A 7,649-nucleotide genomic window follows, 5' to 3' on the forward strand; every position below is an offset into this window, starting at 1 on the left:
GAGAAATGTTAGTCTTCATTTAAACCCATGATACACTCTTTCCATCTCCTTCCATCCTTATTCAGTCCCCATTTTATTCTGCCACTGTCCAGTTAAATTGTAAAGTTTGGGTGCTGTTACTCCTGTCCTCCATACTCTCCCTCTCTATATTGTCTTGTCATAATCACTGCAGCTAATAGCATAGCACATACTCAACTTTTACTTGTTGATAATCAACGGCAACAATCAATATCATTTGTATTACAAACAGAATTTTTTGTCTAAATGTAATCTGTATGTTTCTCTTTTGCTTTATGTACTCCACTACCTGGCAWTACATGGACGTGTGTGCACAGCACTCATTCAAAAGTACCCCTCGTTGAGAGAKCAGACGGGAAGGGAAATGCAAGAATTCTTCAAATTTCCTACTCACATTAATTCACACACTAATAACCTTTCTACATCATTGTGCCTACCCAGAKCATAATGTGTTGGCGTGGATGTTTTTCTCACATTGTTATTCCATCACATTTCCAGCAGCATAACAAGACCATCTCTAATTATGTAATTGACTAAMTCTGCTCCTCTGACCTCGGTCCCAATAATCCGTCATYAAATTTCTTATGTAACGTTACCCCAGGGTTCCCACGGGTCCTTGYAATCCTTGAAASTTTGTGAAAATGAGAAGAAAAAAATCAAGGCCTTGAAAGTTTTTGAAAATATACATAAATAGACATGGGTCATTGAAAGTGCTTGAATTTATATATTATATTTTGTGCCAGAATAGAAATTTAGGTTCTTTAGATATTTTGTTTCACCTCAGTAACAGGCTACGTTCCGCTGTCTGCATGTGTGTCTCCCGCCGTCTGTGTGTCCTTGTTTCACGCGCCACCTGCCTCGAAAAAGTGCGTGATTGAAGTCGAATGACGCAAGTTAAACAGCGGCAAGCAAGCGAGAAAGCTAACCTTCAGCTATGCCTGGAAAATTGAAATTCCAGGACTCTTGGCTCACCAAAGACATTTACAAAGACTGGCTTGTTAAAGATCCACGGGAAATCTATATGGCTCCTCATTTCAGGCACTTGTAGTCTAAAAAACTGTCTTCTGGGGAGGAGGACTATGTACTTCTCTTTGATGAGAGCCTTAACAGAAAAACACAGTAAAAGCAGTGTGACTTTCACGTCCGTTTACGGGATGAGGACAAAGTTGTGACAAGATTTTATGATGAAACATTTATGGGACATGCAACTGCGTTGGACCTTAAAGCGGTCTATGAGAAGAGCACCGAAGATCTACAAAAGAAAAACACGGTTCTGATCTGCATGGATGGACCAAATGTAAATTGGCCACAGGGAGGACTACTTTAACATTTAACAGTGCCACTTAAGTTTTGCCAGACATGGTGGTTGAAAATGCGCCCGTGCTTGAAAGAGTTTTTACCCCATATGGCAACATATGTGAAGGCTGTAGAGATGTCCAAATCCAGGCACAGGCCGTTAACTTCTTGCCACACGGATCCCTTTAGCGGGATCATTTTTGTAAACAACCGCTGAATTGCAGAGTGCCAAATTCAAAAAATATTACAAAAAATATTTATAATCATGAAATCACAAGTGAAATATACCAAAACACAGCTTAGCTTGTTYTTAATCCACCTATCGTGTCAGATTTGAAAATATGCTTTACAGCGAAAGCAATCCAAGCGTTTGTGAGTTTATCAATCACTAGACAAAACAGTAAGAACAGCTAGCCCCAAATTAGCTTGGTCACGAAAGTCAGAAAAGCAATACAATTAATCACTTACCTTTGATAATCTTCGGATGTTTGCACTCACGAGACTCCCAGTTACACAATAAATGTTCTTTTTGTTCGATAAAGATTAGTTTTATAACCAAAAACCGCCATTTGGTTTGCGCGTTATGTTCAGAAAACCACAGGCTCGTTCCGGTCCTGAAAGGCAGACGAAAATTCCAAAAAGTATCTGTAATGTTCGTAGAACATGTCAAACGTTTTTTATAATCAATCCTCAGGTTGTTTTTAACATACATAACGATAATATTTCGACCGGACGGTAACCTATTCAATACTACAGAGAAAAGAAAATGACGAGCTACATCTGCTTGGCGCGCGTTTTGAAAAATCTTGCTCATTTTTTCAAATAAAAGCTTGAAACTATGTCTAAAGCCTGGTCACAGCCTGAGGAAGCCATTGGAAAATGAATCTGGTTGATACCCCTTTAAATGGAGGAGGGGCAMGCAACGGAACAGGGATTTTTCCAAATAAAAGGCACTTCCGGGTTGGATTTCCTCAGGTTTTTGCCTGCAAAATCAGTTCTGTTATACTCACAGACAATATTTTGACCGTTTTGGAAACTTTAGAGTGTTTTCTATCCTAAAATGTCAATTATATGCATGTTCTAGCATCTTGACCTGAGAAATAGTCCGTTTACCTTGGGAACGTTATTTTTCCAAACATAAAAATTCTGCCCCTAGCTGAAAGAAGTTAAGAACCCTCTCATGACAGCAAAATGAAATTCATCTTGTCAGTGAGCAAAGAAATGACATGATTCCACACACGCTACCAGACCGATAAGCCCATGGTGCCATTTCTCTCTACAGACTTGTTCAAGTTGCTTAAAAGCTTGATGAGCAGATTCATTAAGCCAGACCTCTTGAAAGAAGCGAAGACCCCTCAAAAACGTCTTGATGTCGAGGTGAGCCAGTCATCCAATCACACTGACTCCTCACAGGTCGACTTGGGCTTTGTTACTCGAAGAATTGTGAGAGACTTGTCCGAAGGGAAGAAAACTGGACAGAAAACATTGATGGACTTCAAAATCGCTTGCAAGAAGTGTATGCTCACAACTGTTAACCTCTCTTGGGGAGGGGGCAGTATTTTCATGTCCGGATGAATAGCGTGCCCAGAGTAAACTGCCTGCTACTCAGGCCCAGAAGCTAATATATGCATATTATTAGTAGATTTGGATAGAAAACACTCTGAAGTTTCTAAAACTGTTTGAATAATGTCTGTGAGTATAACATAACTCATATGGCAGGCAAAAACCTGAGAAGAATCCAACCAGGAAGTGGGAAGCTGAGGTTTGTAGTTTTTCAACTCATTGCCTTTCCTAGATACAGTGTAAATGGGGTCATATTGTACTTCCTATGGCTTCCACTAGATGTCAACAGTCTTTAGAAGCTTGTTTCAGGCTTCTACTAGGAAGGGGGAGAGAATAGGAGCTGTTTGAGTCAGGGGTCTGGCAGAATGCCATGAGCTCAGTCATGTGCGCGACCATGAGAGCGAGCTCTGTTCCTTTTCATTTCTAAAGACAAAGGAATTGTCCGGTTGGAATATTATTGAAGATTTATGATAAAAACATCCTAAAGGTTGATTCTATACATTGTTTGACATGTTTCTACGAACTGTAATATAACTTTTTGGACTTTTCGTCTGAACTTTCACCTGGACTTGCCCGCGCCTCTTGAATTTGGATTTGTGAACTAAACGTGCAAACAAAAAGGAGGTATTTGGACATAAATTATGGACTTTGTCGAACAAAACAAACATTTATTGTGGAACTGGGATTCCTGGTGAATATTTATAACGCTATTTCTGACTTTTACTGACTCCACAACATGGCAGGTATCTGTATGGCTTGTTTTTGTGTCTGAGCACTATACTCAGATTATTGCATGGTGTGCTTTTTCCGTAAAGCTTTTTTGAAATCTGACACAGCGGTTGCATTAAGGAGAAGTATATATTTAATTCTGTGCATAACACTTGTATCTCTTGTAAATTGATGTGGCTCTCTGCAAATTCGCCAGATGTTTTCGAGGCACAACATTACTGAACATAACACGCCAATGTGAACTGAGATTTTTGGATATAAATATGAACTTTATCGAACAAAACATACATATATTGTGTAACATGAAGTCCTATGTGTGCCATCTGATGAAGATCATCAAAGGTTAGTGATTCATTTTATATCTATTTCTGTTTTTTGTGACTCCTCTCTTTGGCTGGAAAATGGCTGTATGTTTTTTTGTGACTAGGCTCTGACCTAACATAATCATATGGTGTGCTTTCACTGTAAAGCCTTTTTGAAATCGGACACGATGGGTAGATTAAAACTTGTTATGGCTGCAGGGGGCGTATTGAAAAACTGGAAAATATGTGCAAATTTTCAAACGGCCTCTTAATCAATTTTTGCTCTTACAATATGCATATTATTATTACTATTGGATAGAAAACAGTCTCTAGTTTCTAAAAACGTTTTAATTATTTCTCTAAGTGGAACAGAACTATTTTTACAGTCCATTTCCTATCCGGAAGTGAGATTTCCAAAATCGATGTCGCTCTTCGAGCCCTTGTCTATAAAAGGGCATGTCACTTAGGACTGTAGAAACACGTCATACGCCTTCACAACAGTCTCTAGTTTCTAAAAACGTTTTAATTATTTCTCTAAGTGGAACAGAACTATTTTTACAGTCCATTTCCTATCCGGAAGTGAGATTTCCAAAATCGATGTCGCTCTTCGAGCCCTTGTCTATAAAAGGGCATGTCACTTAGGACTGTAGAAACACGTCATACGCCTTCCTCTGGGTGTCATGCGGAAGTGAGAGAAGAAATCAGTTGATTATCTCGTCCTGTATTTGAACACAACCTCTTTGAGTGAGTATTGCGCAGTTTATTTTTCTTTCTGGGCGCGAAGTAGCACCTGGACTCGGCTCCTGGAAACACTCTGTAAAGGTGAATATGATCTCTGGCTTAGATTTTATTTGATACATGTCACAATATCATCCTAAAGTATGTTATTTCAATATAGTTTACAGTGATCCCTCGCCACTTCGCGGTTCACTTATCGCGGATTCGCTATTGCGGATTTTCATAATGCATTTTTTTTTTTTTTTTGGTGCATTGTGCTCTGCATTCTGATTCGCTAAAAATGTCGGTGTACAAGGATCTTTTTGCAAAGAAGAAAAAAGAGCGACAACAGCTGCCTATCACTATGTTCTTCCCAAACAAACACACCTGCACCGCGGGCTTCAGAAGAAGAGAACACTGCAGAGCGCAGTCAGGATGCAGCGGCCCAGTCTGAAGAGCAGTGAAACGGCCTACACGTGAGTCACTGTATTTGTATACATGTAATAGTTGCTAATTGTAAAAAAAAAAAAAGTTTTCTATTTCGGGATTTCACTTATCGCGGGTCATTTTCGGACACGTAACCCCCGCGATAAACGAGGGATTACTGTAATTATATTATTGAAATGTTTTCTGGACTTTAGACGTGATGCGACGCAAGAATTTTTTCAAAGATGGAGAGGTTAGCGTCGCACTGCCAGTGTGCTTGCTAATTCAAGAGGGAAATTGTTTCGTTCTGGATCGAAATAAAGACATTTCTGAACAAAGGACCCCTTGGAGAACATTCTGATATAAGATCAACAAAGATAAGGACCCAATTTGGGATGCTTTTTCATATATCTGTCGACACTGTGCTATGCTACCGTTTTGCCTTGAGTCAATGCTGTTGTGATGTTAGCTATTGTAGTAAGCTAATATGACGATATATTGTGTTTTCGCTGTAACCACTACAAAAATCGGAAATATTGGCTCCATTCACAAGATCTTCTCTTTCATTAGCTATCCACCATATATTTCTCTGAAATGTTTTATGATGTGTAATTAGTAGTTGACGTTGGTGTCTGTATTTTCTGGCTACTCCCGTGCGATTTCGACTGTAGCTATGATGGTAGCAGTAATGTAAAACTGATTTATAGCTAAAATATGCAAATTTTTTGAACAAAACATAGATTTATTGTGTACCATGTTATAGGACTGTCTCTGAGGTAGTTTTTTCTAGGTTATTGAGTTGGTTCTAGGTTAGTTAGGTTGGCTTGTGCATGCTACTTGCATCCTACTTGTGCTGTGAAAAATGTCTGTCCTCTTTTTTATTTGTTGGTGAGCTAACATAATATAATGTGGTGTTTTCTCTGTAAAACATTAAAAAAATCGGACATGTTGGCTGGATTGACAAGATGTTTATCTTTCAAATGCTGTATTGGACTTGTTAATGTGTGAAAGTTAAATATTAAAAAAAAATAGATTTTGAATTTCGCGCCCTGCATTTGAGCTGGATGTTGTCATAGGTGTATCCGGTGTCGGGCTGCAGCCATAACAGGTTAACAAGAAGTTAAGCTTTAATTTTGTGTATTGCACTTGTGAATGTATGAAAGTAAAATATTTCAAAAAAATATTTTTTGAATTTCGCACTCTGCCTTTTCAGCAGATGTTCCGCTAGCGGAACCCAAGCCTTAGGAAGTTTGTGAGTGTTGACGAGGACAAGGCTGGAGATCACTCTGTCATGTTAATTGAGTTCGAATACAGACAGGAAGCTTCAAAAGGAGGGTGGTGCTTGGAATCATGGTTCTCCTCTGTCAACCATGGTTACCTGCAAGGAAACACGTGCCGTCATCATTGCTTTGCACAAAAAGGGCTTCCACAGGCAAGGATATTCCTGCCAGTAAGATTGTGCCTAATTTAACCATTTATCGGATCATCAAGAACTTCAAGGAGAGCTGTTCAATTGCTGTGAAGAAGGCTTCAGGGCGCCCAGAAGAAGTCCAGCAAGCGCAGGACCGTCTCCTAAAGTTGATTCAGCTGCGGAATCGGGGCACCACCAGTACAGAGCTTGCTCAGGAATGGCAGCAGGCAGGTGTGAGTGCATCTGCACGCACAGTGAGGCGAAGACTTTTGGAGGATGGCCTGGTGTCAAGAAGGGCAGCAAAGAAGCCACTTCTCCAGGAAAACATCAGGGACAGACTGATATTCTGTAAAAGGTACAGGGATTGGACTGCTGAGGACTGGGGTAAAGTCATTTTCTCTGAATCCCCTTTCCGATTGTTTGGGGCATCCGGAAAAAAGCTTGTCCGGAGAAGACAAGGTGAGCGCTACCATCAGTCCTGTGTCATGCCAACAGTAAAGCATCCTGAGACATTCATGTGTGGAGTTGCTTCTCAACCAAGGGAGTGGGCTCACTCACAATTTTGCCTAAGAACACAGCAATGAATAAAGAATGGTACCAACACATCCTCCGAGAGCAACTTCTCCCAACCATCCAGAAACAGTTTGGTGACGAACAATGCCTTTCCAGCATGATGGAGCACCTTGCCATAAGGCAAAAGTGATAACTAAGTGGTTCGGGGAACAAAACATCAATTTTTGGGTCCATTGCCCAGGAAACTCCCCAGACCTTAATCCGATTGAGAACTTGTGGTCAATCCTCAAGAGGCGGGGGGAGAAACAAAAACCCACAAAATTCTGACAAACTCCAACCATTGATTATGCAAGAATGGGCTGCCATCAGTCAGGATGTGGCCCAGAAGTTAATTGACAGCATGCCAGGGCAGATTGCAGAGGTATTGAAAAAGAAGGGTCAACACGCAAATATTGACTCTTTGCATCAACTTCATGTAATTGTCAAAAAAAGCCTTTGACACTTATGAAATGCTTGTAATTATACTTCAGTATTCCATAGTAACATCTGACAAAAATATCTAAAGACACTCAAGCAGTAAACTTGGTGGAAATTGACATTTGTGTCATTCTCAAAAACTTTTGGCCATGACTGTATTTTGTGAAGTGCACCAGTCCCTCCTGCACAAGCCACCT

The sequence above is a fragment of the Salvelinus sp. IW2-2015 genome, unplaced genomic scaffold (assembly GCF_002910315.2).
Source record: "Salvelinus sp. IW2-2015 unplaced genomic scaffold, ASM291031v2 Un_scaffold640, whole genome shotgun sequence".
Classification (NCBI taxonomy): Eukaryota; Metazoa; Chordata; class Actinopteri; order Salmoniformes; family Salmonidae; genus Salvelinus; species Salvelinus sp. IW2-2015.